The sequence below is a fragment of the Trachypithecus francoisi genome, unplaced genomic scaffold (assembly GCF_009764315.1).
Source record: "Trachypithecus francoisi isolate TF-2019V2 unplaced genomic scaffold, Tfra_2.0 Lachesis_group16, whole genome shotgun sequence".
In the NCBI taxonomy this organism is placed as follows: Eukaryota; Metazoa; Chordata; class Mammalia; order Primates; family Cercopithecidae; genus Trachypithecus; species Trachypithecus francoisi.
The window spans coordinates 10,613,232-10,637,442 of record NW_022681461.1 but is presented as its reverse complement, the minus strand read 5'-3'; the positions used below and the strand labels follow the sequence as shown (position 1 = coordinate 10,637,442).

Here is a 24,211-nt window from a genome sequence, read left to right as displayed (position 1 = left end):
TCTAAATGTTTATTTATCTAGCATCTTCTATCTATCATTTATCTATTTGCCTATCACCTACTATCTAAAATCAGAGAGTGCTACTTACACTTAAGAAGGACAGTTTTGACGAGCACACAGCCAGATATCTAAAGACTGATAGCTGAGAGACTGAGAAATGGGTGTTGTAACCACTGAGTAATTTTTTTAACTACTAAACACCTGTTACTCATCCAAAAGCCAAAAGAATTGACAGTTACGTAAGCTGTTTCTTCACTTTGGCCTCTAGAGATTATATCTTGGTACAGATAGGAAACACAGAAACAGTAAACAAACAAAAGAAACAAAAATATCTAACTACACATAAGTATTGGGAATTTGTTAAGCTCTCGTGCTCAGCTTCTGACTCTCTAAGCATTTCCTAGATTCTGCAGACTTGTAGCTTGTTTTTATTTTTTTTCTCAGAGCCAAGCCCAACAATTCTACTTTCCTTTCCTCTTTCTTTTTCTTTTTTTTTTTTTGAGACGGAGTCTCGCTCTGTCGCCCAGGCTGGAGTGCAGTGGCCGGATCTCAGCTCACTGCAAGCTCCGCCTCCTGGGTTTATGCCATTCTCCTGCCTCAGCCTCCGGAGTAGCTGGGACTACAGGTGCTTGCCACCTCGCCCGGCTAGTTTTTTGTATTTTTTAGTAGAGATGGGATTTCACCGTGTTAGCCAGGATGGTCTCGATCTCCTGACCTCATGATCCGCCCGTCTCGGCCTCCCAAAGTTTCCTTTCCTCTTTCTAAGTTAAAAAAAATAAAATTGAGACTGTAGGCAAAACTAAATAAATAAATAAAAATAAACAAATAAACAGAGCTTCACACAACAAATAAGGATACTTGATATAGAGACATTAATATAATGCACTAAGACTGTGAATCAGCCTTCCAGTCATTACCACCAACCCAGAGGGAAAAGGTGAGACAAATGGTTTTTGTGACTCCTGATAGAACATAGAGAGGGTAGTTGTGGGTGGAAAGAGCCCTGATGACTTCGATCCAGAAGAACTGAGTTGAATCCATTTATTCATTCGTGACCTCTTAAGCATTATTTAACTTATTAGAGTTTGTGTTTCCTCTTCTGCAAAATGGCTAAATCTTATCTGCTTCCCTGAGATGTTCCAGGGTTGAATGAGTTCATTTATCTGTCTACCTCCTGCTTTCTCTTCCTTAATACTTCCTCACCTACCTTTGACTTCATTTGCCTCATAATTTCCCAAGAAAAATCATCAAATGATTAATATATGCAAATGTGACTACAAGTGAGATCACATTACTGTTACATGTTAGAGGATTAGGATTTAGTAGGCAAGTAGATATTTTAAAAGAACTTATTTCTTAGACTGACGCTTCTGTTTATTTCGTTTTATCAAAACAATTGAACCAACCCAGTGACCAAGAAAAATATTCATGTCAGAAAACATTGTGAAAGATTTTGAAATTGGCATAAAAGATAACTGGGTGTTTTGCCCAGAGTATGCTTGGGATATCTATGTCTTTTATTTTGAACTATTTTACAACTTTGTAACCTGTAGATAATTGATGGCAATGCAAATTAGTCGTGTCCAAAGACAAACACAGCCTCGTTATTCATAGTAGCCTAGTTCTACAAAGTTGCCATGAACACTGAATTAAAGAATGCTGACTTTAGTAAAGCTCTACAATACTTTTGCGGGGATGTTGGCTTTTTTTGTTTTTTGTTTTTTTGAGACAGGGTCTCGCTCTGTCACCCAGGCTGGGGAGCAGTGGCACCACCTCGGCTCACGGCAACCTCCACCTCCCTGGTTCAAACAATTCTCATGCCTCAGCGTCCTAGGTATCTGGGTTTACAGGCTTGAACCACCATGCCCAGTCTTAACCTTTTATACTTTGTAATACATTCTCCTTTTCTTTTACAGTAGCAGCTTTCTTGTTATCTTATGCGATATGACAGATACCTAGCAGGTCAATCAGAAAATACAGATATTATTAAGATACACTACAAAAATGATACATACTTTGTGTGATTTATTTTATTTCAAAATATACACATTTAAATTTGTTTACCAACATTTGATACAGGGCCAGGATTATTCCTTGGTTTTAGAGACAGCTGATTAAAGTTTTGTACTGTCTTTCATACATGAACCACAACAAAAATACGTTATTTTGTAGTTCCCAGCTTCAATTTCTTTTTCTTTTTTTTTTTTTTTTTGAGACGGAGTCTTGCTCTGTCACCCAGGCTGGAGTGCAGTGGCCAGATCTCAGCTCACTGCATGCTCTGCCTCCCGGATTTACGCCCTTCTCCTGCCTCAGCCTCCCAAGTAGCTGCGACTACAGGCGCCCGCCACCTCGCCCGGCTAGTTTTTTTTTGTATTTTTTAGTAGAGACGGGGTTTCACCGTGTTAGCTAGGATAGTCTGGATCTCCTGACCTCTTGATCCGCCCGTCTGGGCCTCCCAAAGTGCTGGGATTACAGGCTTGAGCCACCGCGCCCGGCCCAATTTCTTTTTCTTTTTCTTTTTTATTATACTTTAAGTTCTAGGGTACATGTGCACAACGTGCAGGTTTGTTACATATGTATACATGTGCCATGTTGGTGTGCTGCACCCATTAACTCATCATTTACATTAAGTATATCTCCTAATGCTATCCCTCCCCCTCCCCCCTCCCCACAATAGGCCCCGATGTGTGATGTTCCCCTTCCTGTGTCCAAGTGATCTCATTGTTCAATTCCCACCTCAATTTCTTCTTAAACGAAGCAAGATCTTAAATCAAAACCAAGAAAACCAAGAGAGAGCAGAATCCCTCTGGAATTTGAAGATTATCTTCCCAAAAACTTTACAGTTCTCCTAGAACTGTTCAAAGCATTAAGGTTAGTTTTTATAGAGAAAATTCTCTTTCTAAATTTAATTTTCATTGATTTATATTTAATTTAATTAGACAATTATAATAACAAGGACAATTGACAGAGACAGGTTTGGAAAAAATTCAGCTGATTCTGCTTAAGCATTCAACTCATCTGGTAAGAAAATAATTCACAGGATTCTTAAGTAGAATCCAGTACAGCAAATATTTAACAGACTGTGGGCAGTCATTAGTATGCTTAGAAAAGGAACTAAAAGCAGGTAATTCATGGTGAGTTAGAATGCCCTGAAGTGGTTTTTTGTTTGTTGGTTTGTTTGTTTGAGATGGGGTCTCGCTCTGTCACCCAGGCTGGAGTGCAGTGGGGCGACCTCAGCTCACTGCAACCTCTGCTTCCCAGGTTCAAGTGATTCTCCTGCCTCAGCCTCCTGGGTAGCTGGGAGCACGCCACCATGCCCTGCTAATTTTTGTATTTTTAGTAGAGACGAGGTTTCACCATGTTAGCCGTGCTGTTCTCAAACTCCTGATCTCGTGATCCGCCCGCCTTGGGCTCCCAAAATGCTGGAATTACAGGTGTGAGCCACAGCGCCTGGCCCAAAGTGTGTTTAACTACCTAGGAGTTTAACTACTACGGCGTGATCAAGGAGCCCTGGGAGACTAAGAGGAGCTACACTAAGAGCTAATCTAATCCCAACTGGGGATATGGTTTGGAAAATCACTCAACCCCTTGTTGTCTCCGTTTTATCACCCATGAAAAGGGAAGTTTGAGCTAGAATAAAAGCATGTGGGTCAATTTCATCTCCTAAGTCAGTGGTTTCTTTATTTTCTTTTTTTTTCATTGCTTATTTTGCTTTGTAGATTGCCTAAAATTATAAACATTGTTTACATATAGTACCAATGACAGTGTTGAACTTAAGCTGATGCTTTATAATTCATTTCCAGGCCTCTGGGTTGGCAGTAGAAGTGGAAACCATTGTCCAAGACTTTTGACAAGAGTTTGTAACAGTTGCATTAGACAATAGGCTGGTAATATGTGGTAATGGGTACACCAAGGGAAAGCCTGCAGCTCTCAGCATTGCCCTTGGCCCCCATCACTAACCTGGGGAGAAAACCGTGAACCAAGGAGTCCGAGTCTGATGCCTTTTCTCTTTTGCTCTGTGCTGGAGTGTGCCAGTGCCGACCCTGCAGCTACAGAAATGACCAAATCAAACCTGTTGTACTGAGGGTAAAGCTCAAATGGGCCCTGTGGCTACTCCTCCTCCTTCCCCAACAAATCTTTGTTCCTAACCAGAAAAATCCATGCTGTGCTCAAAGGAGGGAATATCCTGTTATACACAGAAGAATGTCTTGTTATACCCCAAATTATGTGCAATGATGGTACCAGAGTCTACTATGGATAGCAGATAGTTGGCTATCCACAGGATATCCATAGTAGACTTTGAATGGTACAGTCATTGCATATAATTTGGGGTAATTCATCTGAGTAGCCATAATTATCATGGGTAAGTGATATATGGTATAAGAAGATATTTCTTTGTCTCAAGCATGTCTTTTTTCCTTTGAGGTTTTTAGGAATATGAGTGTAAAATTAGTACTCTGAAATCAATAATGAGTCATTATCTCTTTGCCTTCATCCATTTTTGTGTTGCTAGAAAGGAAAACCTGAAAAGAGAGACCAGGCACAGTGGCTCATGCCTGTAATCTTAGCACTTTGGGAGGCCAAGGGGGGGGGGGTGGATCACAAAGTCAGGAGTTCAAGACCAGCCTGGCCAACATGGTGAAACCCCATCTATACTAAAAATACAAAAATTAGCCAGGTGTGGTGGCACGCACTTGTAGTCCCAGCTACTAGGGAGGATGAGGCAGGAGAATTACTTGAATCTGGGAGGTGGAGGTTGTAGTGAATCGAGATGATGCCACTGCACTCCAGCCTGGGTGACAGAAAGAGACTCTATCTCAAAAAAAAAAAAAAAAAAGAGGTTTATTTCTGTCACAGTTCTGCAGGCTGTATAAGAAGCATGGTACCAGCATCTGCTCCTAATGAGGGCCTCAGGCTGCTTCCACTTTTGGCTGAAGGGGACGGGGAGCCATGTGCAGAGATCACATGGTGAGGGGGAGGACATTAATCTATTCATGAGGGATCCACCCCCAAGACTCAAACGAGGCCCTTGAGGTGAAACCTCCAACACTGGGAATCCAGTTTCAACATAAGATCTGAAGGGGACAAATATCCAAAATATAGCACTCTTCATTCTCCCCAGCACATCCTCCTGCTCCCTTCCTTTAATCAGCGTTACTTGAACTGAAGTGGATTTTGAGCCTTTATTCATTGTATCAAAAAAAGATATTTATGTTCTCTGTTCTAAATTTTAAGATCAATTGAGCATGACATTTCAGGTATCTTTCTCTTACAAAAACAAAACAAAACATGAGAAAATGAAATTAAGTTTCTTTTATATTCCCATGTGGTTGTGATTTTCTTTTAAAGCAGGTCAATTGCCTTTAATAGAAAACTTTCCCAATTCCTGTTAAAAAAAAGGGGGGGGGGGTGGAGAATGTTCCAAATCTCACAGTCTAAAGTAGCACTGAGAAACAGATAATAGTGCAAACTACATGAATGAGATTAAGTTTTCTTTTTTCTTCTTCTTTCTTTTTCTTTTTCTTTCTTTCTTTTTTTTTTTTTTTTTGAGACAGAGTCTCACTTTGTCACCCAGGCTGGAGTGCAGTGGCACCATCTCCTCTCACTGCAAGCTCCACCTCCCAGGTTCAAGCTTTTCTCCTGCCTCAGCCTCCCGAGTAGCTGGGACTACAGGCGCCCAACACCACGCCCAGCTAATTTTATGTATTTTTAGTAAAGATGGGGTTTCACTGTGTTAGCCAGGATGGTCTCGATCTCCAGACCTCATGATCCACCAGCCCCAGCCTCCCTCCTAAAGTGCTGGGATTACAGGCGTGACCTACCACGCCCGACGAATAAGGTTAAGTTTTCTAGTAGCCACAAAAAGAAACAGGTAAAATTAATTTAATAATATATTTTATTTAACTCAATATACCCAAAATATCATCATTTCAGCAGGTAATCATTATTAAAAATATTAATGAGATTTTTTTTCTCCTTCTTCTTTTGCATTAAGTCTTTGAAATCCAGCATGGGGGTTACGCTTCTAGCACATCTCATTTGGGATTAGCTACATTTCAAGTACTTATTAATAGTAACATGTGGCTAGTAGCTACTATATTGGGTATTACCAGCCTAGGGATTCTTTTTCACATGTTGACACCTAACTTTTATTTCTATTTTGTCACTTTGTTTTAAAGGAGAGGAACCATTTAGAGCTCAAGTCTTATGTCAGGTGGAAATTTTTCCCAGTTTCTACGTGTTCTATAGCAGTTTCTATGAGGTATAGAATTTTGTCAAATGGCTGCTATTTCTCGTTCTGCCAGGAACACCTTCCCCGAGAACTTCAGTTTGTATTGAGAGTGAACAGTGAGTCAAAGCAAAATTCCTTAGCCTTATTAATTCCAGTTTTAACCTCCCAAAACCAATTTTTTCAAATGAGAATTAATCACCATACATTATCTAATAGTAAAAATTTTTCATGCTGTCTTATTCAATATCTGTAAATACACATAGAGCATTCAATAATTTTCTAGCACCTTGCAAACTGATAGAAGCATAACTATTTGGTGGAACTTTCAAGGTGAAGAATATGACAAGTTACATTAGTTCCTTATGTGTGGATGCTGGAGATGACAACTACTGATAGCTTTCCTCACCCACCCTGTGGGAGGGGGCCTTCCTCCTCAGATTTCCCAGATTATTAATGGAATTTCTTCTTTTGTAAACTCCACACTGATCCCACAAATCTAGTACCTGCACATCTCTATCTCATTATCTTTATTATAACATGATAACATCATATCTCCATTATAGGATTTGGGCATGTTAAGAAAAAATAACAAAACCCACTATGATTCATTATATTGCCCCTTCCACCAGTCTATGAGATCCTTAGGACAGAAACATTCCTTATTCTTCACTAAGTCTGAGTGAGCCCAAGTAGCAATGCCCGGTGTATGGTTGATACTCAACCTTTCAATTGAAAGCAGGAAGTTTCACCCTCTTCATTCACCTTTGACCCTTACATGTCATATGCCTTCACCAAGAGTCAGGCCAGGACACATTTTCTCAATAATACCTGGGCTGGTCAATCTCACAACAGCTGATACCTCCTGCTGATTGCCTTCATTCAACAAACAGCCATGGGTGCCTACTTTAAACCAGGCATTGTCTCAGGGAGGGTGGTAAAAACACAGATGTGTACTTAAATTCAAGAGGTTGGAGGAAACATAGACAAAAATCAGTGCATTGAGTATTGTGGTTTTGAAATACCTTCCTGTGTATTTTTCCTTCCGAGCAGCCTGTTTTGTTTAATCTGTGGTTTCTTTCTGTCCAGTCCTTTCCACTGTGAAGCCTCTGAAAGCTTAGAGTCCCAGGGAGGTGATCACAGGTACTGCTTAGAACAAGCATTTCTAAGGGTAGGGAGGAAAGAGAGGCTCCATTCATGGCCGAGGAAGTATAAAGTTGAGAGAGTGAGAGAGAAAGAGAGAGAGATGAAAGAAAAGAGGGAGGAAGGGATGAAGGGAGGAAGAGAGGGAGGGAGGGGAGAAAGAGAGATCTCACAAGCAGGCCTTGCCTTTCTCTGTCACAAGCAGATCCTAGGAGTTGCTTTTAAGTCTTGTCTATGCTAATTGGAAGTCAGAATTTAAACTAGACTGGACTAAGTTTTAAAATATAAATGACTAAATATTTACTGGATCTCTCTAAGCTATCTAGTTTCTGGCTACCCACACAGACAGTGACTCAACGAACAAAATGAAAGCATTAACTGGAAATATTAAAACTGGTCCATATTTGTACAACATGAAGTTGGACCTCCTAGTCAAACCCACTATCTGTACTCTGCATATGGTGAGGGAAAAGTTCCCAGGTACTTGTTATATGGCTAGAGTGACTTTTTTAAAACTACATTTCTTTCAATCACCACTTCTTTTTAAAGACCTTATAGGAGGTTCAACTATGAGTATCCTAGACTCAAGACCATAATTGATCAATTGTTCTAGGAGGTCTCATGCATACAATCTGTTCAACAAATATTTATTGAGTGGGTGAATTTGTCAGTTGCTTGTAAAGAAGACAAAAAGTCTATTTTTTAAAGGTCAGATGTCTCAGTGAGTTCTCAGTAACTTGTTGCTAATTGTACAGAAGATCAAATGCAGAAATGCTGGTAATTTGTTTTCATACTTCACCATGAAAGAATTTTCCAAACTCTCTATTTTTGGTTTTTAAAAAAGTCAGGGAATACAAGATAGAGATTTTAGAACCAGACAAATCTGGGCTCAAATTCCTGTTCTGTTATGGAGTAGCTATGACCCTGATCAAACAATCTAACTACTCACGGTCTTGGTAGTCTCAGCTATAGAAAAAAAGAAGGAGGAAGAAAAAGAGGGAGGGAGAGAGAGAGAGGGAGTGAGGGACAGAGAGGAAGAAGAAATAAAATATCCTCCTTTGAGGGTTGGTGTTGGGGAAGAAGGATTCGAGACAACTTAAGGAAATATGGTTCTTAGCACAAAATGGGTAGTAAAAAAATCCTGATAATTATGATTATCATCATCAGTGCTATGAGTTGATTTGTCATCCTTGAAATAACAACATTTTCCTCTGAAAAGATACAATTGCTTTTTGTCTCTGGTCATTCCTCATATTACCTTCTTTATTGCACTCGTTGCGATTATGGTCTGAATGACACTGGAGATTTGTAAACTGGTCTCTGCCTCCAAGGGATGGATGTCTTCCCAGCTCTTCATCATGTCATTCACTTGCATCTGAGGAATGGCTCAATGGCTCCTCATTGTCCTCAGCAAGAGCCTTACTTTCCCAGAGATGGCTTTGGGAGGGGAGGGGCGGGGAGTGGGTGATGAGCATGTGAGTCATAACCTTGCAAGGTATTTTGAAGATACACCACATGGAGACATTCATAAATAGCATCAATGAAAATTATTAACTACATTAGTCAATATCCTGCTCATCAGGTGAGCTGTGGGCCACTGTAACTGGAAACACCAAAAAATCATCAGAGAAGTGTTGAAAATTGTTAAGGATCCTGAAACAAGGAAGTAACCAACTCCAGAGCCAATGTGGAGGGCAGGAACATGAGGGATACTCTGAAGAGCAGGGAGGTTGGGACAGAGTAAGAAGCAGAATCCAGACATGCCCACAGCTGGTGCAAAGATGGACCTCTCAGCCTCCTGGCCTCTCACTAATTCCCTAATGTAAAGAAACTCTCATTTTGATAACTCCTTGTACAGAATTAGTTTGTCTATATGTTTAGGCTCGAATTAAACTCTAGTAAAATGTTGATAGTTATCATTGCAAAATGTTCATCAGCTTGTACTCAGCAAAGCTGTGCAACTCAGGATTTTATGAAGAAGACAGAGAACTGCTTCAGTTGTTGTCAGAGGAGGGAACCTGGGCAGTGTAGCCATTACTTGATGATTTGTGTCAACATTTCAGTACCCAGAAGACACATAATTTACTTTGGGTCCTTCCAGAAGCTGATACTAAGCTAAAGATACAAGTATGAGCACTTTATTTGGGAGGTGAGAGTAGTGTACACTGGTAGGGGAGCAGGGATTGGCATAGGGAGAAGAAACATAGAGTGGAGGATTAAGCAGCTTCCACTGGGGGAACTCTGGGAGCCATGTGGAACCCCTCCCGAGGGATAAAGGACCTGGGGTATTTACACACCAACTCCAGAGGTCATTGGTTGAGGGCTGCTCCCATGGGGCATTAATTCCTTAGTGCTATTGATGTAAGGCCACCATACTTCCAATTCTTCTTTTAAATGAAATGAAAATTGAGTACAATTATAGGTAAAGAAAGGAGAAAAAGGTGATGGGAAGGGAGTGATTGAAACAAAAATGCCACAGCGCCCTAAGGCTACCCCTTCCTCACATCAAAGTCCCGGGCACACTCCTTTCTTCCCTGCCACACACACTTTACTGCATTTTCAGTGCTTGGTGCACATTAGAAATGCAGAGCTCATCAGAATGTAATTTTTTCAACACAATGACCCTGCTTGTATAGTGGAAAAAAATCTTCTGAAAGATTTTGACAGGGAACCCTTAAAAATTTATTTTTAAGTGTCTGAGTCAAAATCGAAATTACAGTGCTTAAGAAAGTAAGGAATATATACCAACCAAGTATTTAAGTTGGGGTGTGTGTGCTTATAAACACACCTCTCCTTTCTTATTATGTGAGATTGAGCAGAGATCAAGCACCTGAAGTTCTAATTCTGTCCCAGAAAAGCACTCCCTTCCCAGGCTGTGGCATCACATGCTCAGACACCCAAGTGACTCCATCTCCCCAGATGCATGAGAGCCAGTTCTCTCAGTTCATCCTCTCCCTAGCTCCCACCCCTGGAAGCTCTTAGACATTTTGGGAGCTGTGCCTTTGGCTCCTGTCCAGGGAACAGTTATTTCCCACTTGTGGTCCTGAAGAGTTCATGGGAGCCTCCCGAAATATGTTGCTCTCTTCCCAGGAGTAGTTTTTGTCCTGAGAGACCTGAGATACATAAAAATTTTAAATCTGTTTCCACTTTGAGAAGGGAAAATGAATGATGTATTGATATTAGAGCCATTGTCTTGCTGCTTGCTGGAGCAAAAGAAAACCACTCTGGCTACATTCAACTGTGTATCCTGTGGCTTAGGCTTCCAATTAATTTTAAAATAAGGAAAAATCCTTAGCTTATATCATCAGGGATCCTTTCTTTTCTGGTTCACACTACCTATCTCTTGTGTGGAGAAATTCAGTACAGCCGTGAAGAGACAATGACTCAAACAGGCCATTGTTACTGATGGAGAGCTTGGACTGTGCCCAGTGCAGGTGGGTCATCGCCCTCTTGGGGAGGTGCTAAGTCCACATACTGGGGCTTGGGGGGAAATGGCCAGATTGCTCCCCAAAATGTCACTTAGTCTTAAAGGGAGTGACTTTAATTCCTGCCTTTGATGGTGGAATTGTTGAATCCTCTGAAGTGCGCACACGTGCACACACACACACACACACACACACTCAGAGAGAGAGAGGGAGAGGCAGAGTGAAAGGGAGAGAGAGAAAGAAAGAGAGTTTTCCTTTAAGCCTGGAATTCCTCAGGTTTGATTTCAAACTAGAAGAGAAATTTTTGTTGCAGAGACAGCTTATAGATAAATCCTCAGGCTATTTGGGAATTTCAGCACTTTGAAAAATGAGAATGTGTGGAGGGATTGTTTTTCTTCGCTGTGTCTCAGTCCTTTTTTTCCCTCCCTCATCCATAATTCCAAAAAGAATACCCTTTTATAAGGTGAAACTTTTTATGCACTTTTTCAAGTCAGATTGTTAAGAAAAAATATAAATTTCTTCATTTTGTATATGCACCATATTTTTTAAAAATACAGAATCTCATACACTTTTGAAACACATTGCTAGAAAGAAAAAAGAATTATCACATGACTTAGGTCATAAAAGATAAGGTTGGGAAAAAAGATTTTCCTTGTGAACATAAAGTTCATTACTGACTGATGATCCCCACATAAGTGGTTTAAAAGTTTCCCACTGTTGCTGAAATAGTAAGTCGTGCAAAGATGAGCATAAAACTGGATATTTGTTTTTCATCCTGAAATATGTTCTCCTTGCCACTTTTGACCTTAAATGGAGTTTCTGCTTTCTCTGATTCAGTCTGTTTCTTTTGTGCTCCCCGTAGTAATGTGCTGGGTAGCTCAGATGTGACTGTGATACTGTTTTCAAGTATCTGTGGCCACAAGTAGTTATACTATTTAATGTTCACAAACTCCATATTCTTTTTTCCAGTACTCCTATGTCTTAAATACAAATTTCTTAAAATATGTTTTTATTAAAAGAACTAAAAAAATGATTTTTAAAATGCATGTAGAGGAGATTGCTTACTTAATAGTTCATTTGGTTACCCAAATACAAGGCCATGTGGAAAATCTTCCACTTACCACCTCAATCTCTTCTACCATTCTCATTAATTCTGGAAAGTTCTGTGAAGAAAGGGGATAGTGCAAAAGGAGAGACAGAGAACAAAAGATGATTGAATTTCAAGGTTGGCTGCCTGACAAAACTGTCTAGCCCAATCCCTGCATCCAAAATGCACATGTGTCTATGACATACCTGGCTCTGCTTAAATACCACCACTGACATTTAAAGGTGGGGGACTCTCTTTCCTTATACTACATGCAAATGAATGGAAGAGTTGTTTTTCTTAGAATCTGACTAGTTAACATTCATAGATTTTTTAACCCCATTTGACATCACAAGTTTACCTGTTGATTAGATTATTTTCTGTCTGTACCTGGAGCCTCTAAGCTATGTATAGACAGAGAGGCTTATGTTTTGTTCCCTGCTTTATTGCAGACACATATTGCAAGCACTGTGTTAGTGCTTGACATAGGAAGCAGATACCTGCGGAAAATGTCTATGAATGTGCCTCTGCTCATTTCATAGAAGTTCAGGTGTTTGGAGATGGCTACCTAAGTAGTAAAATTAAAGAATGGTCCCTGATGACCATGTTCCTTGGTCAGGAGCTATTGGATGCTGGTGGCTGTGACCTACTGATGGGGTCAACTGAACATTGCATGGCCCCATTTTACCACACCCTGGTCAACAGGTCAGTCAATGTCTTAGATTCTTAGAATTTGGGTTCATAAATTCTCTGGTGGAGTTCAGAATCTGCATTTCAAAAGAAATTTTCTGGAAAATTCTGATTTACAGTTAGTTTTGCACTGACCTAACAAATGTGATTCATGAACCTGGCAGCACTCAAAAGCAGAAAAGGTTCAGAGAGCCCAGCAGTGTGAGTGGTGAGTTTTTATAGGCCAGACTCGGTTGTAAAGTAGGGAGATCACCTGATTTGGCTACAACCAGGTGTCTGCCATATTTGAGCATGGTGCAATGAGTTGGCTGCCTGTATTAGGCTGGAACCTGACTGCTCGTGATTGGCTGAAACTCAGCTGTTTGCTATATTCCTAAGTCAGGTTTGGGTTTGTTTACATATTCAATTAGGTTGCAGTTTCTTATGTAGGAACTCAAAGTACAGAGACAGCTGCAGTCTAATGGCCTCCTGCTTATTTAATTTAACATCTCAGTATTACACTGATGATATAAAGAGAATGCTGTGGGAACACAAAGGAGGGAACAACAAACTTGCTTGAGGGTGACATCCAGCAGCTCTAACTCTGAAGCAAGGACAATGTAGTTGGGAGAAGTCACCCCAGTCACGGACCTGCGTGTGGATCCCATTTCTTGATAATCCCTAGAAAGATGTCTTGGAGGGCTTTGAAGAAACGTTTAGATTTGTACTAGTGGAGAAGAAGTGAAAGGGTTTTGAAAGCAGAGAGGAAAACCAAAGCAAAGTGTGAACATCTTATGTTCATGGATATATAAGACTAGGATAAGGAAGAATGGGTGCTAATTCTAAGTCAGTTGCCTAACATGCATCATAAATTGCAGAATATGAGCACTTTACAAAGCAATCTATATTTAAAAAAAAAAAAAAAAAAAAAAAAAAAGCTTGTGGATGTCCCAGGATAATGACTTGGTGCTTTTCCATTGAGGGAATCATGTCTCAGAGTCATTTCTGTGCCACTAGTTTTTGACAAATAATAAAATCTCAAAAAATGTTTGATGAATGACTATTTTACCCACCTGAGGGACATGAAGATCTTTTTATTTGTAATGAATTAGGCTACATAAAATCTAGGAGATGCTGATAGTTATCTTGAGACCAGGAAGAACATTGTAAGGGGAAGCCACAATCCAAAGGAAGACAGATCCAACTCAAAGATAAAACAATTCCTGGGGATATTACTGAACTGCTGAGTTGAGATGATTCTAAAGTCAGAATATAGCCAACACATTCCATTTATTGCATTTTTCTTTCTTTTTGTAAGCTTTTTGATTAGATATTTCAAATCTGAAGAAACGAATAGAAAATAATATAAGACATATTGGTATACTTACAACCCAACATTTTAAAACTGTTAGAATTGCTTCTGCATTTTTCTTAAAGAAAACAATCATTAAAGATGCTGTTGAAATTCTTTCTCCCACACCACTTGATCCAATGTCCCTACCTTCTGGTCCTCTTTAGAATTACCTGCTTTCCAGATATGGGATGTGCAATTCCCATTATGTTAGTGATAGTAAGGCCTGGTTGCTGTAACAAAGACACACAAAGCTTCAGCAGTTTCGAGAATACCTCTTTGTTTCTTTGTTACTTAGCCCCAGTATGAGCAATGCAGGAAGGAGAGGCAGTGTCCTCCCACAAGGTCTTCCAGGGAACATTGTTCTTTCCTCTTGTAACTTCATCATCCCCGGACTGTCATCACCTGCATGATTGAAGCCGAGTCCCTGCCACTTCCCCGTTCCAGATGGTGGGAAGAGGTGGAGAGTCTGAAAGGGGCACATCCATGTCTTAAGACACAAATGCTTAAGTAGCACACACCCCTTCCTTTTGCATTCCCTGGGAGAGAACTTAGTCACCCTACCACAGAGCAGGCACAGGAGGGGAGAAATATGGACTGTAGTAAGGCTACTGCATGCCTTACTGGAACTCTATTACAATGGAGGTAGAGAAGAGTGGGTTTTGTAGACAACCAGGAGTCTGCGCTGTTGTACTATAGCCCATGCCTTGATACTACCACTACCTGCATACACATACCTCAATGCTAGAAAGGAAAATGGCCAACTAGCAAAGGCCACCCAAGCCTAGACAGGCCAAAGGAGTCGCAGTGAATGCAGGCATGCTTCTTTCTCAGCCCAGTGGGGAAACTTCTGAAATCTCATTACTAAATATGATGTTTGCTGTAGTTGTTTCATGTATGCCCTTATCATGTGAGGGCTTCTTTTAGTTGTGTTTTGCTAAGGGTTTTTAACTTTTTAGCCATGAATGAGGGAAGACTTCCATTTTATGGTTTTTGGGGATCTATTGAGATGATTATATAATTTTTTCCCCTTAATCTGTTAACGATGTGTATTGCATTGACAGAGTTTCTAGTGTTGATCCAGCCTTATACTACTGGGATAAACCCTACTTTGTCATTACATATTCTTACTGCTGAATCCAGTTTCCTGCATTTTATTTAGGATTTTTGCATTCGTGATTATAAGTAAGATTGGTCTGTAATTGTCTTTTCTTGTACTGTTCTGTCTAGTTTCCATATCAAAGTTCTGTTAGCTTCATAAAATTATATGGGTAGCTAAACCTTTAAAATATAGACTCTGCAAAGGTTTGTACTAGAAAGGGAATGTTTGTTCCTTGAAGTTTCCAAAAACTTGACAGTAAAACAGTCTGGGCCTTTTGCTTTTGAAGGGTACTATTTTGATTCCATTCCTGATTCAACTTGTTGAGTTGAATCAAGTAGTTTATTTTAAATGTCCTTAAAAATAAAATATTTGTATATAAGGCTATAATTTTACCTATAGGCATGATTTTGCTGCATTCCACAAGCCTTGATATATATGACCTGTGTCATTTGTAATTCTCACTGTGATTTTTCTTTTTAACTCATATAGTAGGCTGAATAATGCTTCCTCTACAAATACATACATATATATGTATATATGTATACACACATACATGCACACACATCTCTTTCCGTACATAGCCTAATCCCTGGAATTTATGACATGGCAAAAAGGCAAATTCTCCCCTAGAGCCTCCACAGGGAGCATTGCCCTGACATGTTGATTTCAGGCCGGTGATATTGATTTCAGATTTCTGGTCTCCAGAACTGTAAGAGGATTTATTTCCGTTGTGTTTAGCTACCAAGTTTGTGGTAATTTGTAATGGCAGCAATAGGAAATCAATACACCTATGAATTATTTGAAAGTACATTTCTAAGTTTCCTAATCTATATTTAGCTTATTTTTATTCCATTTTTTGCTGATTTCTACTTTAATTGCTTTTAATTGGAAATTGTTATTTGCAACACATTGATTATTTGAAATTTGTAGACAATTTCTCTTTGATCTATACATAGCACATTTTTATAGTTTATGTGTACTTGAAGATAAAATATATTCTTCATTTGGAGTTATAGGATTGTTTCTGTATTTATTAGAACAAAGTTTTTACTTTCCTGTTCATATTTTTTATATTCTTTCCAATTTAGTGTCTTCTCAACCAATTATTTCTGATGCATATTAAAATATCCCAAAGGGTTTGTGGATTAGTCAATTTTTCCTTTTAATTATATCAGTTCTTGCTTTTTGTATTTTAAGTCTATGTTGTTAGATGCATACAATATCATAACTTTTATCTGTCCTCTCTCTGAGCCCCTGAGTCCCTAGTTCTATGTCAGTGATGTTTTGTGCTCCTGTCCTATGTCATGTCACCATGTCACCAAGTCAGTGGGTGAATTGACAGAGGTCCTATTCAAGATGCTGTGCTCTTAGCTTTTCCCTTCCAGTCTCATAGATTTGTAGCTTCAAGAATCTCCCAGGCCCTAGCATCAAGCAGTGAACTGGCCTCTAATTCCTTTTTTTTCTTTGTGTGTAGTAATGCTATCCAGGCCAAACTCTTAGTCAGTGCTGCTTTCTTCTGTACCTCTGACCCTTTGCATTATTTTTCCATTTGTGGTCTTTAGATGTATTTGTGTGGCTTTGAGCCTCAACTATACCTTTTCTTTTCCAGTATACTTTTCAGGTATTTGGAAGAGTGCCCAGAGCCATCCTGCCTGGATGTATTGCTGTATTATTTAAACTACTTTGAGTAGCATGTTCTGTTATTTGCCACTCAATGAGATATTATTCCCTCCATTTTACAGATTTAAAAACTGAGACAGAAAAGCTAAATGACTATCCCAAAGTCACATAGCTCACAAGCAAAGAATCCAGAAAACTCAAACGTTTAAGTCACCTTGCCGCAAGGTCTAGGTTCTCTTTCTTTCACCAGACTGCTTCCAAAAGAACGTTTCTGGAGTCTTTTACCCACCCTTGGACCAGCACAGCTGCATCCCATCCTCCACTTACTGCTGCCTCTTATGCTGTCTACACGCATGATACTAGCTTGTTGCATTCATGGCAACCCCATAGCCAGATTAAGCTGATACTGCCAGCTCTGGGGTTTTCTGATGATTCTTACTTTTCTGACTTTGTCTGGATCACATGTTTCCTGTGTGCCTGCCATGGAGAGCACACAGCCACACTGTGTTCACAGGCCACTCTCTACCAACCGATCATCCATAAAACAGACTCCAATAAACATAGCAGGTCTCTTGAAAATGGGCTTCTCTGCAATGTCTGAGTCTCTTCTTGCAAAAGCTTTTGAAGGACTCTCAAATATGACTCCATATACCCTTCATCATCAGAGAAAATTAATACTCTCGCCTGCCTGGTTCCCCATCATTACTTTTCTCTCAGCCTCAACATTCAGCCAATTACAGTCATTTCAAAGGAATACATTTCCATTTTCTGATCCTTTTGTTTAATGTAACTGTCCCGAAATTTGGGCCAGGCAACATTCTTTCTTTTCCTTTCTTTTTTCTTCCCATTGACTTAGACAAGAAACTGCTGTCTAGTATTTTCCCTTCTCTCTTGGTAAGATGATATTCACCACACTGGCCAAATGAACAGAACTGGAAGTGTTCCATACCCCTAAGAAACCTTCCAGTTATCGTAGCATGCAGTCAGCAGATATGAATACAAATAAAGTTAAAATTAAATCAGCTCCAGGAATGTGCTTTCCAGTGTGCATAAATAGTTCTTTCAACGATGAACTCTTTCCTGACTTAAAAAATAGAATAGTAATATATTTTATAAAATTAGATTGATAGTGAACCTGAAGTATAGAATTGAGGGCGTATGTGATAGATAATACCAGAATACCCAAGTAAGATTAGACCCATTTTGTTAACGAAATGATTGTATCATAGCAAGTTAAGAATGAAATTGGTTTCCCAAAGAGCCTTGCATGGAACACTTGTCTCATGAGATGGATGTTCTCTGAGCTTATGTGTATGGGATTGAAACAGACACCTCTAGTGCACAATTCCAGATTCTCTCAGCCTCAGCTGTCTCTTCAAGCCAGCAACTATGGTGTGACTGCTTCTGTGCAGGCTCTGCCCAGCTTCCTGCAGGTGCTGATGTTGTGCTTACACAGTGGCACAGATACCTGAGTCTGGAGGGTAAAGTCCTGCAGAGTGAACTTGAATTAATTGTGCAGCAAATCAGTAGATAGCTGCCACCCCTTCCCTTCTCCAGTAGAGAGCCCCACACCCATTTCATCCAGCTCTTGGAGACGTCTCCCCAGAGGTGCCTAGATCTAGGACACACTTAGCACTGGCTCTCCCTCTGTTGGCCCAATCCCTGGCCTTCTCTCAGGCTCCCTGGACCACAGTAGCCAATGGAAAGCTTGCACTTAAGCCTTGTTTCAAGCCCTCCTTTCTGGGAAACCCAGGCAAAACATACAGTTCCAAAACATTCTCACATGGGAAATACCATGCACCATATCTCATTTCTGAAAAGCCATGTTGCCTATTAGCTTCTTAAACGTCCTGAGGAATCCTGCACCTAAACAAACAAAGAAACAAGAAAACAAAACAACACAAAAACCCTTGCTTACTATTTAACTGGGTTTACCAAATTGCCAAATTATCAAACTTATTTTACATGAAACACAGTTGAAAAACAGCTCTTCAAATCTAGGTGTGTAAGAAACACACCTTGGCAAATGCAAATCTAGAGCTTGCTATATCCACCTTGAGGATTTAGGGCTGTTTCTGAGAGTTTATTTACATGTATGCTTGTAGTGGGTTGAAAGATGACTTTCAGAAAGGTGTTTCCATATCATAATGCCTAGAAGCTGTGAAGTTGACCTTATCTGGAAGAAGGATCTTTGCTCATGTTATTAAGTTAAGGATCTTGAGAAGAGAAAATCATCTTGGGATAACTGTGGTAAGCCCTAGTTCCAAGGACAAATGTTATTATCAGAGAAAGAGGAGACGATGACACTGGGTACAGAGAGAAAGGCCATGTGACCACAGGGGCAGAGATTGGATTGATGTAGCCACAAGCCAAGGAGTGGCTGGAAGCACCAACAGCCAGAAGAGGCAAGGAAATTTTCTTCCCTAGGGCCCTTGGAAGGAGTACATCCTGGCTGATCTCCTGATTTTGGACTTCTGGCCTTTGCAATTGTGAGAAAATAAATTTCCGTTCTTTTAAGTCACCCGGTTTATGATGTTTTGTCACAGTAGCCACAGAAAACCAACACGGGTGCCTTGTGCCCAGTGGAAGAGACACATAGAAGGGAGCCACCTTGTCACCCAGACAACTGAATTTGGAGTTGTTCGAGTCCCAGAGTGCTCTCTTTAGGGGCTTGTTTTTGTATAGACAGATTCTGAAGACAAGGTCTATTTCAGGGCAGAGCAGAATTGAGCAGAGGAGGCAGCTAAGAGGGACCCAGTGCCTGGGAGACTCAGGTCTGCCTTGCCCAGCATCTGAGCACAGTGCATAGCAGTCTATGGCCCCAGATCTGGGGTTTCCTCATTTGCGAAAGGTACTGTGTCATTACTAGCTTCCCCTCCGGCTCCAAAGTTCTGGGATCAGCTACAAGAATCCTTACACAATGAGTTCTTCCCATGTGTTTATTTTATTTTATTATTTTATTTTATTTCATTTCATTTCATTTATTTTGAGACAGAGTCTCACTCTGTTACCCTGGTTAGAGTGCAATGGCGTGATCTCAGCTCACTGCAACATCCACCTCCCAGGTTCAAGCAATTCTCCTGCCTCAGCCTCCAGAGTAGCTGGGATTGCAAGCATGCGCCACCACGCCCAGCTATTTTTTTGTATTTTTAGTAGAGATGGGGTCTCGCCATATTGGCCAGGCTAGTCTCCAACTCCTGACCTCAAGTGATCCACACGCCTCAGCCTCCCAAAGTGCTGGTATTACAGGTGTGAGTCACTGCACCTGGCATGGGTATGGGAGGGAGGGGAAAAAAACGAGTGTCCTCTTGAATTATCAGGGATGTGATTAATACATGAAAGTTGATTCAAACTTAGGCCCATCCAATATGAATGCCCAGGCAAGGCCAGCTCCTCTTCTTTTCCACTTTGATTGAGTTAAATTTGGAATAACTATAGAGGCTACAGGTGCTTTTAAAAATTGGGGTAACAGTGGCTGAGTTGTCCTCAGTATAACTAGACCCTGCCATTAATTCCCTTCTAACACTTCACTTCTATGAGCTATTTCAGAAGAAACACATGAGCAGCAGCCTCTATTGCAAACCCTTTTGTTAATATAGATTTTCTGAACTTTCTGCAAAGCTGTGACTTCTGTTATCTCACTTTTCTTGATGAGGTATTTTGAGGTGCCAGGAGCCACTGGGGAGAAGGGACAGATAAAACTCTAACGCGAAGGCTCACTTACCATTAGTCTTCTCTTGGAAGCACAAATGTCCCATTTTAGTGTTGCTTTTAAAACCTGTGATTGGCCAGGCACAGTGAATCATTCCTGTAATCAATCCCAGCACTTTGGGAGGCAAAGGTGGGAGTATCACTTGAGCCCAGGAGTTCAAGGCCAGCCTGGGCAACGTGGGAAAACCCCATTTCTACAAAAAATACAAAAGTTAGCCCAGTGTGATGGCACATGCCTGTAGTCCCAGGTACTTGGAAGGCTGAAGTGGGAGGATCTGCTTGAACCTGGGAGGTCGACATGGGAAAACCCCATCTCTACAAAAAATACAAAACTTAGCCCGGTGTGATGGCACATGCCTGTAGTCCCAGGTACCTGGGAGGCTGCAGTGGGAGGATCCGCTTGAACCTGGGAGGTCGAAGTTCCAGGGATTGTACCACTGCACTCTGACCTGGACAATAGAGCAAGGCTGTGTCTCAAATAAATAAACAAATATGAGTAAAAATAAAACCTTTGACCTATGACTATTTTAGAAAAGTCAAATTAATTTTTTATAAGTTGAACTATATTTACTCGAGCTATATACAATTTACAGACAGCAAAGAGTAAACCAGTGGATAGTTATTTGTGGATGAAAATCAGTCTCCTTGGGAGCTCCTGCCCCTGTCTTAGAGCAGGGTGCACCTGCGTGCCCACCTAGCCTTTGTCTCTATTGCGAAGCTGTGCGGTGTCGGCCCTTCCTGCTCTGCCAACCTGCTGGCAGCCGTGTACAGGGTTCTGCAGGACGGCCTCCAGGCTATAGTAAGCAGCAGAGATTCTTGATAAAGGGCCAGATGGAAAACACAGTGACAGCTCTGGATTCCTTCCAGGGCCTAGAAAGGCAGCATTACAGATACAATCATTTCTCCATAGAGACATTAGAAAAGAAAAAAAAGTTACTAACATCTCTAAAATCTTTCCACAGAGTCAGAAGTAAACAGACTCAGCAAAGAGCATATATTTCATGCAGACATCTTCACAGGACATTTGTAGGATGTCAGAATCATGGCCTTGGTGGAGTGAAGGAAACGCAGGACAGGAAACAAGGAGGCCTGAAGTGCAGCCCTGGCCGGCCCTCCACGCTCTAGGCAGCACCACAAGCAGGCCCCTCGCCACACGGAGCCCTCACTCTTCCTCTGTAGAAGGAGGGGAGGAGACCAGATTCTTGGGGTTACTGTGAGGACACATGCGATAGAAGGAAATATAACTTGTCAAGATGGCATCTGTCATACATATGCAAAATGTCATTAGGGGCCAGGTGCGGTGGCTCATGCCTGTAATCCCAGCACTTTGGAAGGCTGAGGCGGATGTATCACCTGAGGTCAGGAATTCGAGACCAGCCTGGCCAAGATGGCGAAACCCCATCTCTACTAAAAATAAAAAAATTAGCTGGACATGATGACGTGCACCTATAATCCCTGCTACTCGGGAGGCTGAGGGAGGAGAATCACTTGAACCTGGCGGCGGAGGTTGCAGTGAGCTGAGATCGCACCTCTTCACTCCAGCCTGGGGGGAAGAATGAGACTCTGTCTCAAAAAAAAAAAAAAAAAAAAAAAAAAGAAAAGAAATGTCATTAGGAAGATCCCAGAGAGCACTTTCCTGAGAGGGGCATGAGTCGTTCTGGGATGATTTTCTATGAAGAAGCAGGACAGCGCCCTAAATGTCCAAACTTCCTTTTTTGAGAAAACAGGGTAATATTGAGATTCTTTACCTTATGAGGTAGCCAAACACATGTACTGTGGCCCCTCTGAGTATGCAGTGACTGCAGATTTTGTTCTCAGAATAATTTGTAATTAAGGGACCTGTGGTTATCCCACGGGGTTACATCCGAGAGTTAGAGAGCTCTGCTTGGGTGACAGAACAAAAGAAAGGTATAACCCTACAGCTGCCATCACTCTCCTCCCTCCCCTTTGCTCTTGGAAAAATATGTCATCAAGTGGAGCAAGAAAACTGAACAACTTTTCCTGTAGAAGTTAGGCGTAATTATGGGTCTGTGTTCTTGGTCAAGAACTTGGCATTAAATGGACTATTGATATGCTGCAAACAGAAAGACAGCACGACTGCATGTCACTACCTTCTTTAAACTAAGAATATTATGTTCTGGATGGTAAACAGTTCCAGCCAGAAGGAATCCAAAAGGTGACCCAGGCCAACATCTCACTTCAGAAAAACAAACTGAGGTCCAAAGTATCTCCTCTGGTCACATGGCTAGGTCACCCATGGGCTCCTGATTCGGTATTTTTTCATACCCTGCTCTTGCTTTGTGAAAAAAGATCAGTATGAAGACTGTGCTATCCCCTCGACTATTCAAAAAGGTCACAAATTCCTTTACCTTTCCTAGATGAGAAAATTCAACTCAGGGAGTTTTTAAAGCTTGCTTGAAGTTGCATGGCTCTGAACCATCTGAAATTAATTGGTATTTATTATGGCCACTAGAATAACCGCTGACTAATGTAGTCTGAAGCTAGGCACTTAATCTCAATCCTTGATACTCAGAAGAGTGGGCTGTGGATCAGCCATGTCAGTGTCCCCCAGGATCTTGGTAGAAATCCAGACTCTCAGACCCCATCCCAGACAGACCTGGTGCATCTCTAACCTCCTTTCCTCTCTAACCCTCCATAGCCTCCCAATTCTAAAGAAATATTTGAAGGAGAAAAGAGGCTACAAAGGCAGCCTGAAAATCACGGTGAAGGGAAAGTGGACAGGGGCATGCATCTTCTTCTTAGGGATGCTGGCTTCTGAATGTCAGAAATTGTTCATTCATTGAGCCAAGTCAAAGAACTGTCCCCTTCTTTTCTTTCAGTACCTTTCAGAAAGGCAGAAGTTGAAGGACTCCTGCAACAGAAGTGGAATGAGGGTGCACAGACATCCAGGAATGAAGCACATGTGTGTGAAAGGCAGGCCCCAGCCGGTGGCAGGAAGGAAGGCAGCCTGGTCAATGAGGGCCCACTGGGGGCATTTCTTCTCCCCATTCATTGCCCTCTGAGACTCTCCACATCCTTTTCAGGTATATGTGTGACATTTAGATCCAATGATTGATGGAGCTTGTGTACTGGAGTAGACAGAGCCCTCGACCAGGCGTCAAGGGGGGCTGGGTGCTTCTCTCTGACTGCATGTTAGGAAAGCTTAAGTGTCTGGCCCAGTTTCCTCCTCTCTACAGTGAAATAATTGGTTTTCTAAGTAACTTTCATTGACACTATCAGAATCAGTTGTTAAAAATTATCTAGATGATTGTAACCAGGTGTGGTGATACGTGACTCTGGTCCCAACTACTCAGGAGGCTGGGTTAGGAGGATCACTTGAGGCCGGGAGGTTGAGGCTGCAGTGAGCTATGAGAGGGCCACTGCACTCCTGCCTGGGCAACAGAGTGAGACCTCATCTCAAAAAATAGATAGATACATAAATAATTTTTTTAAATTATCTGATTGTTTATCTTACTTGCCTGTTATTTATTGGTCTGTGTTTGCTAGTAGATTCTTCATTTTCAGCCCAGGATTCCCACAGGCATGGAAACCTCAGCCCTCTTTTTACTCAGTGTATTTCTATCATCTTGTGTTGAGTAATTGATGGATTGTTTTCATTTTAGTCCGAACTTATTTGAAAAAACCACCTTTTCTCCCAGCCTGCTTATCAACTTCTACCCTCTTCACACAACTAGGGGTGTGCATGCCTGAAAGCTGCATCAACTGACCCCACCTCACCTGCAAAGCCCTTGTCCATGTCTGTGGACAGTAGCCCAGTTTCCTCTGTGAGAGGCTCTGCTTGCTTTCCTCTGGATTTTGCCCCATTTCTCTGAAGCTCCAGCTGTTTTCATGGATATGTACCCCACTTCTGGGTCCT

At 41.2% G+C, this 24,211-nt stretch overlaps 1 long non-coding RNA gene across 1 annotated transcript in view; it reads left to right on the top strand.

Moving 5' to 3' along the window:
• Positions 1-23,628, top strand: part of LOC117099303 — a 37,981-nt gene extending 14,353 nt beyond the window's left edge. The window contains exon 3 of the long non-coding RNA XR_004443752.1: positions 23,175-23,628. This is a non-coding gene — a long non-coding RNA (uncharacterized LOC117099303). The remainder of the gene's footprint in view (positions 1-23,174) is intronic.
• The last annotated feature ends 583 nt before the right edge of the window (positions 23,629-24,211 follow it).